This window comes from Solea solea, chromosome 1 (genome assembly GCF_958295425.1).
Source record: "Solea solea chromosome 1, fSolSol10.1, whole genome shotgun sequence".
NCBI classification, from domain to species: domain Eukaryota; kingdom Metazoa; phylum Chordata; class Actinopteri; order Pleuronectiformes; family Soleidae; genus Solea; species Solea solea.
In genome coordinates, this window is record NC_081134.1 from 17,018,908 (window position 1) to 17,036,442 (window position 17,535).

The window sequence follows — 17,535 nt, forward strand, 5'->3', positions numbered from 1 at the left end:
AGGGGGAAAAAAAACAGCCTTTGGAGTCATAACAATTCCTTTGCAAAGGTGTTGGGAGTGAAAAGAAGCACATTTCATTAGTGAGAGTGTCTGAATTTCTCCTGTTGCGTCACCTGATCAGTGCTTTGCTTGTGTCAATTATCCGTGCAATCTAAATTCACCACCCCTCACTCATTACTGTCCAAATTATAGGATTCATGTTATCCATCTAAATCATCATCATCAGCTCTCTCTCTCTCTCTTTGTGTCTAATCTCATCATCAATGATGCTCATTAACATTTATGGCCTATTGTGACCAGGTGATAATTCTGTCAAGGAAATCACACGCGTCTATTTTTACTGCTCCATCTACAGATGGACAGGAGTCAGCGCACTTGGCTTTTGCTGTAGCTCTTCACCATGACGACACAGCACACACACCTCTGTTCAAGTAAACCTAGCAATCATGTGGAACGTGGAGCAGAATAAGTAATGCAAAACCACCAAGATTCCAGCCAGAAGTCCATGTGACGTTCCCCTTGATTCACATCAATTTCTTATTTTTCACCTCTGCAGAAGTTGGTCGTCAGAGAGAGAGAGAGAGAGAGAGAGAGAGAGAGAGGTGCATCGTGCAAGGCCAACCCTGACCAGCTCTGCCTTTGAATCCTTTAAATTCACAGCGCTTCCACCCGTGTGTGCTGACCTTGATCTTGATGTCATAATAAATGCACTGTTGGGGGCCTGCGAGGCAACACAAACAAAGGGGTTTTCTTTGAAAGTGCCATGTTTGTGCTGTATCTCGGCGCCGTTACATCACATATATACGATACAACACATGTATTTCCAGGAAAGGGCTGCCTCACAATCATATGATCATAAGAAGTTCAGCCTGAGCTAAGTGAAACGGTAAAAATAGCCTCAACAGATTTGGAAAAAAAGCCTTTTTATATCAGCACTTAAATTTGGCAGACATGCGAGGCACCATGTGCATTACGCCATGCTAATGGTGCATTTTCAACTGGGCGACTCTGCGGGAGAGCCACGGCCTGCACATGCTGCCTACACAGGTGGTTTTGGAAGTGGAGTCATGGGGCTGCTGCTGCTGCTGTGGTGGTGGGATTGTTTGTTACTTCACTTTCACTTTCCTCTCCTTTAACCACCTTATACGTCACCTTCTTCACTCACTTCACAATTTTTGAGCTGATGTAAATAAAAAAGGAGAAGAAGAAGAGGTTTTTATCCAAAGCTGAATTGAAGTCTGCAGCCAATGTGCATCACACTCCAGATGAGAGGATGCGTGATTATTTTTCCTCTGTGCATAGAGACACGCCATACTACCGGAGCACACATTTTATAGCGAGATGAGACAGTGGAGGATTGTCGGTCTCACCCACTCTCAGAGGCTTTTGAATATGCGTTTGGTTGAAGGGAGGCAGGAATGATGAAACTTCAGAGAATTGCCTCTACCAGATTGTCTTGCACCACTCTTTCAGATTTATCCTCCTTGTCTCACCCGCTTCTTCACTGCCTCCTTTATTTTGCTTCCCGGAGGCAAAGACTTGACAGACTGAGTTGTAGCCTGTTGCTCCGCTATTGTCGACTAATCGACAAAAGCGCCATCATTTCTCAACTTTTCCATTATGTGTGATATATGTATTGGTGGGTGTTCTCTTGGATTGATCTTTTCCGAGTGGTAAATGGCATTACAACACAAACAGCCCCCTCAGGATCAGACTGTATGTTGTGATTTTCCTTGTTCTGCTGTGGAACAAAACAACAACAAATGGTGGCGAGGATTCACTAAATTAAAAAGATTAAGAGACAGTTCACACAAAGGTCAGAGGTAAAGACGGACGGGAAACCAGTGCAATATACAGTAGTTGCTCTTGTGCATGTATACACAAAGACAGACTTGGAGGCAGATTTGAGGACAAAGGGAGAGCACACAAATAACACAGCCACCCACACATGTACAGTGTCTCCCCTCCTGAGCCTCACACACACACACACACGGGCCTGTGTGTGGAGACGCACACAGCAGATTAGGAGAGCTGATTTATTGGTTGTAAAATGTTAATATAGCTATAAGCCGTGCTCATGAATTGTTAATTACGGCCATGACAAACTCGTCACCTAAAATGTTAATGAGGTGAGATTGTGTCAGGGCAGGGAGGTCTCCACTGAGCAAATACAACAGATGAGCTGGATCCACTATAATAAGAAACGCCGAGGGCACCTGAGATGGGCCATGCACGCTTGGCCATCGAGTAATTAAGTTAATGAATTAACCATTGTGATCGTGTAAGACAATGACAAATATCATCCATTTTTATCCTCAGCCAGCCTATATCTGTACTGTCTTTTTCATCACTGCTTACATATTCAGCTATTCTCATCTCTATATCTAAGATAAGATGGATCTTTATGTCTTCCCCTGATAATTGTTCTTTGTGCTGAAGGTGGCCAGTGTTCAGTTAAAGAAACAGCTTTATAAAAAAGAAAAAAAAAGAAAAAAGGAGCGGACTGAGTTAAAAGTAAATGATAACGGAGCCTGATCATAATTCTCATCAGTTTCTTGTGTCCAGCAGGCACAGAGAGAGAAAGAGGGAGGGAGAGAGAGAGAGAGAGAGAGAGGAGTTGTGCACACTGATGGCTGCTGGGAAGGAGAACCTCCTGTGGCATTCACTGGTACACCTGAAGACTCTTCTATATTTAACTGCACATTACGAGGATGACAAATATCGTCACTCTCTCTCCATATGTGTACTATCCTTCTCCCTGATGTCGCCTCTAAAGAACCGGATCCCATCCCCATTTATCCACTTTAATAAAATGCATCTGTGATCAAGTGCAAAGCATTCATGATGGCTTCTTACGTAATGTCACGCCTACACAAGAAGGCCTTGATATAGCTCATATAGCTATATCATAGGCTCATATAGCTAATTTCCCCCCAAATAGAAGACAACAGAATAAAGTAAGTAAAAACATATGAGTGCAAAAAGACATAACAAGAGAAGAGTAAAAATGCACACGGAGAAGTCATTAAAAAAAAGTCATATAGCACATAACACTGAATAGCATAATAACCGAAAATAGGGACAGCTGCCAGAAAATGTTACTGCTAAAAGTAAACAACATAATGAACAATATTTTCATGCCCAACATGAGGCTGTGGAGTAAAAACACAGCAGCCACGACAGCCCTGTTCTGTTCAGTGTCGTCAGGGCAGTGTGACAGTAGTGAGACAGTGAGCCAACATGCACACCAACCCTGACAAAGCGACATGGAACTCAGCCATTGCCATTAACTTAATTATGTACACCTGTGTTTGCTGTTAAAAAAAAAAGAAGGTAGTATTCACTAATGTAAAGATGAGTTACTGAGTAAATGAACTGGATCATTTTCCTTTAAAGCAGCAAACAAACAAGTGTAAATGCAACATATTCATTTGTGGTGCCACAAATATGAAATTTTCATTTCTATTTGTTTTTGCGAGTTTTCTCTGGAGCTCTCTTCACACCATCTGCAATATATTGTAATTAGTTGCAGCTGTGTACCACTTTTTTTTTTTATATATTCAGCATCTTTTTTTAATGTGTCATGTGTAGTTATTAATACTTTTGACCTAGTTTATGTGTCAAAGGGCCGTATTACTTTTTTTTTTTGTCTATGTTTGTCGATTTGTGCAACCTGGCACACACCAGGAAAAGTATGTGGAGTAGTTCGCGTTTGCGTCATCCATGGTTTGCGTGCACCTGTGGGCTTCCTGACAACTGCCAAAGAAATTAGTTTTAAAACGGAAGTAAACTTAAAACATGCCGATTCTCGGTTGAGGTCCGGTGTCAGTAAGAAGCAGCTTCTTTTTCCCCCCAGTGACCTCTGCGGATTAATGGACATGGTTTATTCGTTATGGAGAAAATGGTGAGTTCGCTAATTAGGCTTGGGTTTATGGCAGTAAATCTGTGGCTAATGAAACATGTCATTGGCAAGCTAATTGGTGTTTTTCTGTCTCTGTGAGTGTTGCTCCGGATTTGAATAAACCCTTCCTTCATTTCTCCTAGGATTAGTGCTTTGCCTCATTCACGTCACAAAGCTAAGGTAAGTGTTAAAATGTTATGTTTTGCTCATGCAGTGCTTGGTTGCTTCCATGCTATGCTATTCTATGCTAGCAAACGTTAGCGGACTTTATTGTCTTTATGGCTTTGGGTGCTAATGAGCTCCTGTACTGTGTGTGCAGGCTAAAAGAAAAGAAAAGAAAAGAAAAAGCGACACCGGTCTTTGTTATTATTCACACACCGTCATTTTCACTCCTCTTACCCATCATCACTTCCTTTCCCCCTGGCCTTCAAAATAAGAGCCACTGGCTTCGGCTATAACAACTTCCTGTAAAAACCATTTGCGTTTATTTATGTGGTGCTAATTGACTTACTTTTTAAGTGTAATCCAACAATCCTGCATTACATCTTACCTATGTTAAGGTTGTTTAGAGATGGTGTGTGGTCATTCTGAGGCTGTTTTGATTGACTAAACATTGTGATATTAATGATGGCTGAGTTCTATTTAGCTTTCTCAGGTCCTATAGGGTGAGAGGTAGCTCACTGTCCTTGCTGTGGTGTTATTGGTGACACCTGTCTGCTATGAAATAGGACTATACACCTGTTTTACATGAGCATCTATCTCAAATTATCACATTTTCAAAAATGTATGAAAGAAAATGAAAATGCTGTTAAATGAACATTGGGAGATTTTTTTCTAGGATGGAGGAATGTTGTGTTTTCCTCCTCCGGTGCAGTGAATTTGCGGCAGCTGGAATTGACATTTCAGCCACCTAATTTTTAAATGCCATCCGTTTTACTCGCTGAATCTGTTCCCATTTCGCTTTTATCAATATGCCGACTTTTCCACCTCCACCAGGTGTAAAAACTTTTATGCCTTTATTTTATGAGTTTTTCCAAATTTTCTGTTTCCGATGAGGTGCATATTGAAAATGCACTAAAGAACAGCAGGCTGATGGAAACTTACCTGGTTTCATGCAACCTCCTGCAATTGCACTCGAGCAGCACCACAAACAACCATACAGTTAAATCAATTCGGCTACAGACAAAAGTCTCAGCAAACACGGAAACTTATAATTAATGTAATGATTTACTGTAAAGAAGTGCGTCATTTGTAGCTGGATTCTCTTGTAGTGTGTGTGTGTGTGTGTGTGTGTGTGTGTGTGTGTGTGTGTGTGTGTGTGTGTGTGTGTGTGTGTGTGTGTGTGTGTGTGTGTGTGTGTGTACACTTCTGAAATGTTGCACATTTATTGGTGTTTTAGTGGGGATTTTTGTAAACAAAGTTATTTGTCACTCTCAATAGAAGTTATCACAGTCATATTAATACTCCGTTTGCCCCGTAGAGAAATACTTCGACTCAAAGAAATGGGATTTTTCTGCCTCTTTAGTACCAAATTTGCATCTAAACTGCTGTGCAACATGTACTGGTATCACTCATGGTTAACTGTCGCTTACACAACACTGCATAACATTTCAAAAGCATGTGCTTTCCCGTGTCGCCCATGAATCTGTGACTGAATGTATCTTATAGCAGCTGCTGTTTTTCTGGAGGATGGTTGGATTTTGAGTTAATCCATCTCGGTTCAGTTTTGTTGATTAAAATTAATTGAACTTGCTTTGTCGTGGTATTGACTGTATTTGGCAGCCGCTGAAAGTAGAAGCTGAAAAAGTAATTATTTGGATGTAAAAACACCCGTCACTCAGGTGGTTGTGATGGAGCTTTTGTTTTTATAGTACAGTGTATGTGAAGGATTATATTAATGACAACAACATGGATGCATGAATCGCAGGTGTTGACTTCAGTGGAGGAGGCAACGATTGATACAGAGGAAAAGAAAATACTTATATCCTTAGACTCCCACTGTGATCAGCTATTATATCATAGATTTTACTTACTTTTAATGTGGTTTTTATCCTTAGTCTTCTTTCCATGCTCTTCTGATCTTGGTTTCGGTCTCTGTGCTCCCACACTTTCATTATTTAGGTTGTCTGGTGAAAATGTACTTTCAGTGTATATGGATTTTCTTGGCATCCAAGTCATAAGATATACTGTATTATATTATGTACTGTATTGGACATGTCCACTCTTTTTCTGCTCAGACCCACATAGGGATGCGTAATGTGTCAAAATATGTCTTTATTTTCAATATGACCCATGTATCACACATGATTATGTAATGTGAATGAGCAAAAGTTCAGAGAACAAAAGAAAAAAAACCAGGATGGATAAAAGCACTTCATCCTACTGATGCAATGATCATGGAGGAATCCATTATTGACACAACCCTCATCTTGCCATTGATTAGAAGCTTGTCCTGTATTGATCTCACAAATCCACAGATGATGAAGAGACGGATGAAAAGTTTTCATCCGAAGGTTCAGTTTTTAGACTCCGCTAACACATTTCCCAAGGTAGTGTTCCTGTAGTGGATGTTCTTAGTACAAATTATTCATATGTTGTGGACATTTTACAGAAAGTGTCTCGTTTCAAGGTTTGTCCACCAGAGGGCACTGGAATAAAAAATGAAAACAAAATTTTAAGTGGATTATCACACCCATTACTACTTTGTTTTACTATCCTCTGCATCAGCTTGGCAAGTAAAGACCATGTGAGAACTCAAAAGGAGTTTTACGTTTTTTAAGACTGTAACTTTGGGAAGATGTCACAATTTGTTAACCTTTTAACACCGAGCGTATCACAGACGACACTTTTGCGCCAGCACACTGTGCATTACCGTAATTATGCGACGATTTCTGCTATTGGAAGAGTTCCAACAGTTTCTGAAAAGCTGGGAAGTTGCACATCAAATCCAGCGTGTAGTTATTACGGTAATCAGTGAACTTGGGAAAAACACTTTTGGACATTGATACAAAAACTCCAATAAATGTAATTTTAAATATGTTTTCTACTGTTCATATTTCAAATGTAACACGCAAAATCTGGTACTACAGTGTTTTTCTAACTCAAACATTTTGTTTTTCTTCATTGTAAATAACTGCCAGATATTGAAAGTTATAGGGCAAAAGCACAAAACCCACAGGACATTTTTTATCCTTTTTTTTTTATGGTTAAAATAAGGAAAAGTAAAGATCCAGATGGACATTTTGAGGCTTAGGTGTTAAAGGGTTAAAGAGTGTGTAAAGCAAATGCAGAGATTGTCCTCTTCGCACATTATGTATTGTGTAGTGGCTTAGAAAGTGAAAACTGACTGTCTTGTGTTCAGGATGTTTAGGTCTGTATGAGGGCTGAACGATTTTGAATAAATATCTAATTGTGATTATTTTGACAGCGATTGTGATATGATTCGCGATATCACATAGTGATTATTTTTAAATCATTATTATCATTTTAATTTGAAAACTGATATTTGTGCAGATGTGTGAGCAACAAAGATGTTCTCTTCAGTCTGTAGAATACGGTTTGTATAGATCAGGACAATAATTAATCAAAAATTATATTTTGACACACTTAGGCTTTAAATAATATTGGGGCTCTTGCGATTTGAAAATTGCAGTAGGCCATATTGCGATTTCGATACATTTTTTGATTAATTGTTCAGCCCTAGCTGTATAAAACATGGCTCGATGGCACACCAGGGCCATCGTTATCCGCAGTTTACCTGTTCACTCATGAGTAACAAATACATCTTCACTGGATCCAAAACAAGCCAGAAAGCTGTGACACTTCATTTGAACAGACTTCTGCCGTGAGGCTGTTCTGTCTGTTGCCGTGAGGGGAGAGAGAGTGCGAGGCCAGGGGTCTGTTGCATGAAAGTAGAATTAAGATATCTGAGAAAAGCTAGCCTTAACCTATGCTACTGAGTCAAGCTGGGTACAACTTATCCTGGTAAGTGCGCATTCATGTCTCTTTTGAAATAGACCCCGAGGTCGATCACAGATTTACTGATGCAGAAATGGAGGAGACGTGTGTCACCAAGCGAACAACAGCTTATAATGAAAACTTATGAAGAGATGAAACCCTTGATACGTAATTCAACGATACAGTCGCTTTTAATAAGATCAGAAAGCAGCATAATCTAAATACCCACAGTGCTTATTTAACTGACTGTTCCCTATATATATGGAGGTTGGTTTCTTTGACTACATCAGGATTTCATGTACAAAAACAGGGTTTCTAAAAATAAAACTTAAAAAGAAAAAGCAAACAAACAGATAAGCCAGATAAAGGTATGTTTGAATCGCAGGATTCCACCAGAAGCCCCGTGTAGTTTAATGCTTTATTAACGGTGTTGATAAACGGCCCCAAAATCAAATTGAAAATGTCCCATCTCTACATTTTTGTTGAACAGGTGATTTGATACCTATGTGTGTATGGTTATATTCTATACAAACACTGAAGTTTGTCTGCTTTGGGCCCCAGTAAAGTGTACATTTGTGTGTGTGTGTTCTGTATGTGTTGCTTTGTGAGGACCAAAAAAGACCCATATAAACCATATGGAGTGAGGACATTTTGGGAAATTGAGGACATTTTGTCTGGTCCTCACATCTTTTTCAGGGTTAAGACGTGGTTTTAGAGTTAGGGTTAGAATTGGGCTGGGGGTTAGCGTAAGGGCCTAGCGAATGCATTATGTCTAGTAGGGGTTGTGTCGGCACACACAGACAGACCAGAGTAGACGCTCCAGGTCATTTGATGCTCTTTCAATCTACTGCCATATATTATCAAAGTTAAGTGATTTTTAAGCCAATAAATGACCTTGCCTGAACGGCTGAAATAAATGCACCACACAGCCATCACACTGCTTCACTCTGAGAAGTGACGCTCTCCTCCTCCTCACATGAAGACTGTAATGCCCTTCAGACATTTGCTTCTGAAGGAGTTTTTATCAGTCCTATGAGCACTTCAGTCAGACACAGCCTTTCAACCTCCCATCCCTTTGACTTGCTCCTTTTCATTTTGTTTTTTGTTTTAACTTCTTTACTTTCCCGTTCATTCTTTTGTATAGCCACATGCCTCCGTTGTAGCCGCAATTGAGTCAAGGACAACGCTGAATCACATGTAAGTGATGTAACCTTTCAAATTCTGCTCCTTTTGTTGTTTGACGAGAACAAACACTCCTCCGTCTGTGCTTTGTGCAAAAGTGTGAAGAAAGCAGGAACCCTGAGCGTTGCCTTGAATGCCACCACGCTTATTTGAAATGGGTGAGGGTGTCCATAAAAAATAAAAAGTATGTGCTTTGTTGAGTTTGATCTCACTTCAAACTTTGAAAAGTGAGAATAATTTAATTTCCCAATGTACTTTTATTACATGTTCAATCAACACTATCAATTTGCACAGTTCTTGATATACTGCGTTTGTTTTATTGCACTTTATTGGCAGTTCCTGGAAAAACTTTCTTATTTGATTATTTAAGTCAATTTCCATTGTGCTGTGTGTCTCTGTGTTGTCTATGTCCATGCTATGTTTATGTAATTGATTGATGAAACAAATGTCTTCTTGAGGGACAATAAAGCTGAACTTTTCCATCTGGGCTGCTGTAGAAACATGGCAGTGCAAGATGGCGGTCTCCAGAAAGCAAGACCCCTCCCCTAAAGTACCAATACAAGGCTATGAAACTGAAAATTGAAAATATCTTCAATTTTAAGGACATTCTACACATACACAATCATACTTAAAGGTAGTATATTCAATTTTAATGAATACATCCTCCTAAATGTTATTTACTGGACCTTTTTAAAGCAGTATCAATGTCCAGTTCATTGAAACCATTGTCAAATGAGTCGCACTTTGTTCCTGAGTAAAGCAGTGTTTTGTTCTCGTGTCTGTGGTGACACAGAGTGATGGATTTTGTGTTGTTATTGACGGAGGGACGGCAGAGGTAACGCAAGTGAGAGCCTTTCAGTCAAGAGTTGTGTTCTTCCAGGCAGGGTTCCTTGAAATCCTTGAAGGCCATTGAAAGTTTTTGAAAATGTCCTTAATAAACATGGGTCATTGAAATTGCTTGCATTTTGTGCAAAAAAGAAGTTAAAATGATATTTAGGTAAATGTCTCCCTTGTTATTATGACGTACGCAGAACAAACGTCAAGTCATAATTACTAGTGGCGTAGAGACAGATGAGCCTGGCAGTCTGTCTCTCTGCCGTTGACGTAAAAATAACAAAGCCTCAACAATCACTTGTCCAGATGCAGAGCGTGCTGCAAATCAATACAAGTGTGGACGCCATGGGAGAGGCGGCTCTTACAAGTTGCCCTCCCATCTTAAGCTGTGTCTGCACATTCGGTCCTTGAATTTAAGGGAATTGGTCCTGGAAGGTCCTATTTAAAAAGTCCTTGAATTTGATGTCAACCAAGGTGTGGGAACCCTGTCGAGGTCTAATCTTCCAACTTAAGTCTCAACTGCTCAGTGTTGAAGGACAATTTGCCATACAATGTGCTTGCTTGCTTATTTATTTTTTATTTATTTATATATAATTAAAGCAAAAGAGGGTACCCGCGAGCAAGGTAGCCAATCCCAATTGCTCATTGTTAACTGGACACAGCCACAGGTGTACTGCTAGTGCTGGTCCCAAGCCCTGATAAATGGGAGGGTGGCATCATGAAGGGCACAAATCCCAGCCAAAATTGGACATGTGGATCATCCACTGTGGCGTCCCCTAGGGAGTGAGAAGCCAAAAGAAAGAACAAATTATAATTAAAGCAGGAAAACTGTTCTTTTTTAGATTAATTGAGTGAAATTGAGTGGCTGTTGTAATAGAAGGCAGAACTGACCCATTACACCACAGAGAATGATGTGTGTTGACCATTCTGCTACTGAGCTCTGTGTGTCTATGCTTGGATCTGGACCTCTCATTAACAGTCTGTGGCCTGGAGACATGGAGAAGAGGCGGCGGTCAGTGGGCAACGTTGCAGGAGGTCAGTACGTTGCATTTTCAATCAGTTGGAGAAGTTGTGTAAAATACTTTGATCTAGTAGACATGACGCATATTTGCGTAGGCTGAGCTCAGCCCCTGCTGGCTGCTTCGGGATAGTCCTACATACAAGTTTTTCCACTTTTCCTGTCATCACGTTATTGATCTACGTCTTTATGGTGCAGTGTGACTCAGAGTGATGTCACGGTGTCTGTGTTGCGTACATGGAGGGTGTTGATGATGTTACTGTGACTTCAGAAGGAGCATGTAATGCTACGAGTGAATTGGCAAACTTTGAACAGTCTCCTCTCCCCTCACATTACATCTAAAATTAATAAATAAAAAGAATTAATATTCCTTCAGGGTCCCACTTCCTCCCACATGCAGCATTTTCACTCTGTGCCAAAGCACCCAGCAGAGATTCACACGAGTAGTCTTTTTAAAAAGTAAAAAGTGTTTTTCGATGTTCTTTTGCAAGACGCCCGGTGAAGGAAGAGGAAGACGGGGACTTTGAGCCAATCTTAGTGTGAATGTAACCGAGAACAAGCACTGATGGAATAGTTGAAAGGGCAGAGATCTCGGCCTTTATCTGTCTACGTTTGTTTTATCCCTGACAGAGAGTCGGACATATGGCCTTTACATAGTGAACATGACGTTGTTTCATAGCCCAGTGTGAGACCGAATTAATGGCAATGTTATCTATTTACTTCAGTCTTGTGCTACATTTCTATACAAATGTATAGCGTGGCTCTCAGGAGATGAACACATTATGTTTAGGGCCTCCGGAAGATTTCTGAAAATGCTGCAACTAACGATTATTTTCATAATCGGTTAAGCTGTCGATTATTTTCTCAATTAATCGTTTGGTCCATAAAATATCAGAAGAAATTGTTGATCGGTGTTCGTCAAACCTGGAAACAATGATGTTCTCTAATGTCTCGTTTTGTCCACAAACCAAAATGATTCACTTTTAATGATTGCTTTGTTATCCAGAGCAAAGAAATAAAAAATATACTCACATTTAAGAAGCTTAAACAATCGGAAATCTTGTTTTAATCATCAATCGATTAATTTTAGTAATCGGTTAATAATCAATTAATCTATTAATATACACATATGTATATGTACTACAGTGTTCTGAGTCGTTTTGGGGGGTTCTGTGTGGAAAACGACTAAGAAAAAGATTGTTTAAGCTTCGTGCTGTTTCCGTGTGGATGTGGCCCGAGTTGGGTTAGTTTATGACTCAGATTTGAAGTCTCACTCTCAGATTTTACATAAATAATCGACTCAGGGTTGAGGAAAGTGAAGCCAATGCAGAAATGAGTGAGTTCTCTTGAATGGCCAGTAGGAGGCGGCTCGAGGGGTTGTTAAAAGAAGTTGAAGTGAAAAAAATAACTTTATTTCTCATTTGATATGTAATGTAAGTAAACATTTTCCTGTTTCAGGTTGTCTTCAATACATCATAACATTCATTTTGTAATCACTGGTCCCAAGTAAAATGGACAAGTAAACAATACTTTATCCGACTTGACTATGTTGCAACAGTCTTCCTTTCCTCCAGCTCCATCATACTTTTAAATATGATCTTGTCTGTTTAAAAAAACCAAGATGTAGCTGATCAAACTACAAATCTAAAGGCTTTAACAAACATGAGACGGCATAAAGAAAACCTGAAAGTATAGCTTCTCTGTTTTATGTGTTCAACTCTTTAGCAATGATTTCAAAAGTAGAATTCAGTTTTTTCGAAAGCTCTCTCTCTGATGTCTTATTTTGAAGTACATCAAAAACCTCAATAATGAAGGTGGTGTGTGTGACGCCACATGACCCATTAGTTTTAGTTGTGACATGAATTAATTATAGCTCACCTGTTGTTGTTGTTGTTGTTGTTGTTGTTTCTCCGTGGAATCTGCTGTATCTATCAGAGCTGCGCTTTAGCCTGGATTTTGGCTGCAATAAACTCCTTGGAGTGCAGGTGCTGCTGGCAGTAAAGGCTCATCTGGAACACTGGAGACAGTGATTAGAGAGGGGGAATCAATAATACATGGAAAGGGACGGCTAATGTACCACAGGGACCGACAGACAGACATCGGCGTCTCCGTTACCCAGCCCACTGTCTCATATCCGCCGGTTTTGACACACAAAGCCAGACAAAGCAAGCAAACGAGGTATGAAAAGCAACCAGGGAAATAAAAGACGTGGAAGGAGAGAGAGGTTGAACAAATAGTGATAAAAAAGAAAAAAATTGAAAGCAGAGGAAAAGAACTTGGACGTACCAAAGCAGAGAAACCAAAGAGAAAACTTATTTGCCCTTTAATCCTCTGTTTTACTTGCACATGAAAATGTATTTAAGGATTTGTTTAATTATGCTCTTAAATCCACAAATCAAAGGGTCGCAGAGGAATTAAGGGAATTAAGCCCATTTCAGTGCCTTGTGTTGGGGGGGGGGGGGGGGAGAGGACCCTTCGTCCTCACACCAACACAAGGTTTCAGAAATCAATGGAGGCCTGTGAAGCAGGACCAAAATGAAATAAGTGTGCAAGCTATCCGGGAAATAAGATTGGCAGACAGACGGAAGCATGCCACTGGTCCCCGGGGATGGATGATCGCCAAGCGCTCTGTCGTTCAGAGAGAGTGGGGTTAATGCCTCCTCCACATTAGCACACTAGCACCACAGCGACAAACTGACCTGCGCTCCACATGAACACACACACACACACACACACACAATCGAGAAGATAAACAATAGAAATAAGGGAAAATGATCTAATTAATCAGTGATGGGGAAAAACGGCTTCCTTTTTTTTAGAATGTCTCTCTCACACACACACCTGCCTCTCTCTCTCTCTCTCTCTCTCTCTCTCTCTCTCTCTCTCTCTCTCTCTCTCTCTCTCTCTCTCTCTCTCTCTCTCTCTCTCTCTCTCTCTCTCTCTCTCTCTCTCTCTCTCTCTCTCTCTCTTCAAATACAGATTCAAAAACTTGTTTTTTTGTTCACGGACAGAGGCCGATATTTGTTTCATACTCAAGGAGCCGATGTCCTGACACATTTTCTTTTCTCCCCCGTTCAACATTTTCTGCGCGTGACCTCGCGCTCGTCATGAAATAAACACCACAAAAGCAGCGATTCAACAAGCAGACATACAAACAAGATTTGATTCTATTGCATGTCTGGGTGCAGCATTTGGTTCTGGGATGTCTATCTTTTATTATTTTATAACACATTGCATTGAGCAGGATTGGAGGTGGGAGCTGTGTGTGTTGAGATAATTGCAAAAGTGTTGCCATGGCAACTCAGGTGAAATTACTGTTTTAAACCTCAACTCGTACGTGAAGCTCAAGAGACATGAAAAGCTGATATTTGAGTTGCAGGGTCTATTTAGAAAGTGTGTGTGCAGAACCAAGTTCAGCTCATTCAGAATGTTCAATGCCACACAGAGGAGTACAAAGTCAAGGTTAGAAACAAACTCTGACAGACAAAGAAGTTGTCGTTTTTTAATATTAGTGCAGCAACTACCTCATTTTCATGAGCACATTAGGTTTTTACAAACCTTAGAAAAAAACGCAAGGTCTTCAGAAAAGTTCAGTCCAATGTAAGTGAAATGACAATTCTATCTTTCGATACTCGGGCCAAAGAAGTAGGTCAACTGGTCTTTGTACATTCTGAAAAAAAACAATGTAAAATAGAAAAAAGTGTTATAATCAGTTAATTGAGAACTTGTTTGGTTTACAAAAAGTCAAACTGTTATCAAGGAGCTAGTAAATAAAATACTCAATCCGATCAGTCATCATAATAGTTGACAATGAATTGGGATGTTCAAATCTTCAATGGTATTATTATTTAACTGTTCTAGTGTTCTAAACTCCAGCACGTGAGAGCTCAGGGGAGCAGCTAACAAGAAGCTTTCAAAGTAAAGATTTCATCATTACTGTCGTATCTACTGCATGTTGACCTAACAGGAGCAGCTTCAAGATGCAAGAAACCTCTCAAATTACATCACTTCTGCATACACACATGAAATCCGTTAACTCTTTAGAGCTGTGCTAGCTGGTGTCACACAACCAAAGTCATTCCGTGTGGCAGGACACTACGCTGTTTTCCTCGCATAAATCAGGAAATATGTCACACAACTTGTATCTCTGCCTGTGCTGTTTTCATTATAAAAGTGAGGATTGTAGATGGCTATTATGCCCAATTATTATTTGTGCTCTTTGTGTTCTTTGTGTGTGGTTTCAGGGCCTTAAGAAGCTAAAAAAAATCTGGACACTTGTTGTAATCATAAAATAAACCTGTAACCGATTCATCGATTTACCAAAATAGTTGATTAATTTAGGTAATTAATTTTCGAGTAATTGTTTCAGCCTTATTGGGGTTATCATCATGATGAGCAGGCTGTTTCGTCATTACAATTTATGAAACTTGCACTAAACTATTACTAAATGACTTGATTGATTGGATTTCATTGACATTTTTAATTACAGTTTTCATTGAAGGCATGTACAAAAGCAAGTGTAACAAACCTGAATGTGTCTTCCTGACTTAAAGTGATAATGGCACTGTAGGCAGTGTGTAAGATTGTCACTAACGGGCTGACTGGCACCTCGTCAGACGCTTACTCAACCTCCCAGCATCATGCGCGCTCTCTGCTGAGCTCCATGATTCATCCTTTCTCAGGTGAATAAGGTTAAAGCGAAAAAGGGGACTGTGACTGTGTCAGGAGAGGACGCCCCTCAGTGTGATGGCATTTTCATTTGACCCATAGCCAACATCCCTGTAATGAGAAGCCATCGGAAAGCGATCTCCTAAAATAGAAAGAGATTTCAATTTGTGGACGCCTACATTGATATGCAAAATATGTCAAAAGAAGCTTTCCATTTAGATCAGTGGGGCTGTATTAGGGTCATGGGAGCCAAGCGACGATGCCTCCGATTGATTTTATCTGCTCACATGCCAGAGTAAAATTATCGTCATTGATATGGACTGAGAAATAAACATTTTGAAAAGAGGAAAAATATCAATCTTACTTTCAATTTGATCATGTGTACAATTGGCTTTGCTCATCAATCAGTTATACATTTCCGATAAGGATGAAACAACAATACATTTTCAAGTCCATGAAAACCAGTTTAGCCACAAATATAAATGCATTTTTCTCACAGTCACTTTGATATAGACACATAAGTTAAAACGAGACTGACTGTAGGGCTGTAATTGTTATTTTTATTTTTGAAAAGTGTCAGGATTTTTAGCGTCTTCTTCATCATTTTCATCATATACGATTATACACTCAAAGAAAAACTTTTGTTTTTGTTCCCATTTTCCATGAACTGAGGTAAAACATGTAAGATTTCCATTCCATGAAATGGAAACTGAAAACACACCACCATCACCTGTTGAGCTCATGTTTTGATCAGTATTCCATAGGTCACAATCAATAACCTGACCATCTCTATGTGAAGGAGATGTGTTGTCTCACTGCCAGGTTCTGACAGGCTCTCTCTTTGAAAATACCCTCTGTAAATCTTTATTTACATTGACTAATAAATGTATAAACGGTTCATTTTAGAGTGGCCTTTTACTGTGACCAGTTGAAGTCACACATGTGCATGAATCATGCTCTAAGGATACACCGATACAGCTTTGAACACATTTGTGAACCATGTCTAAGAGCAGCACATCTTTTGTTTACATATTGGAAACCATACATATTTTACTTCAGTTTATGGTAGGGCTGCAATGATAGTGAATTACTCAATTAATCATCAACTATTTTGTTAATTACTTCATCCCTGAGCCAAGGTACCCAATGCTCATTGTTAACTGGACACTCTAAATCAGGGGTCTCAAACTCAAACTACCCTGGGGGCCGATGAGTGTCCAGTCTGGTCATGAGGGGGCCGGTCATGTCCAACTATGTGGGAAATTATCTTGAAATCATATCACAATATCCCGTCAAGATAACGCAATTACTGTATTCATGACGATATTTCACAGAATTGCAAAGTAAAAGTGTTGAAAAATGGAATAATAGAAAAAACTCCCTTTTAGGAAGAAAATCTTTGACTGAAGCGGACTCAAACATCTGCCTAGACAGGTTGGGGTGAAAGGAAAAATGGGGGACATTAGAGGAGATGTGGGGAAAAGAAAGGACAAGAGGGAGGCGAGGTAGAGACAGAAGAAAGAGACCAGTTCACAATAAAGAAAACCACATAAATTAAATAACATATGGACAATTGTAAAAAAACACTCAACCATAGGTGGTACTGTTATAAAGATATTGCTCACTCTCCATGACACTAGCTAACAATCATAATTAGTATTATATTCTGTCTATAATTGATCGACAGGTGAAGGAGGTCGTGGGCCCCTTGTCATTATAACTTGATATTAAGGGGCGGGCCAAATAACATTGAGTGGGGGCCGCGAGTTTGAGATCTCTGCTCTAAGTGGACCCTAGCCACTGGGGCCACATCTTGTGTTCTCCTTGTGATCAGATTTTTCTGCTTCTTCAGGGTTAACATTCAGTGTTCTTTGCTCCACATAAAGAAATCATTAAAATTGAATAGTTTTGGTGTGTAGACAAAATAGCACATTTGAGAACATCATAATTTTGAGGTTTTGGGGAAAAAAAGGAT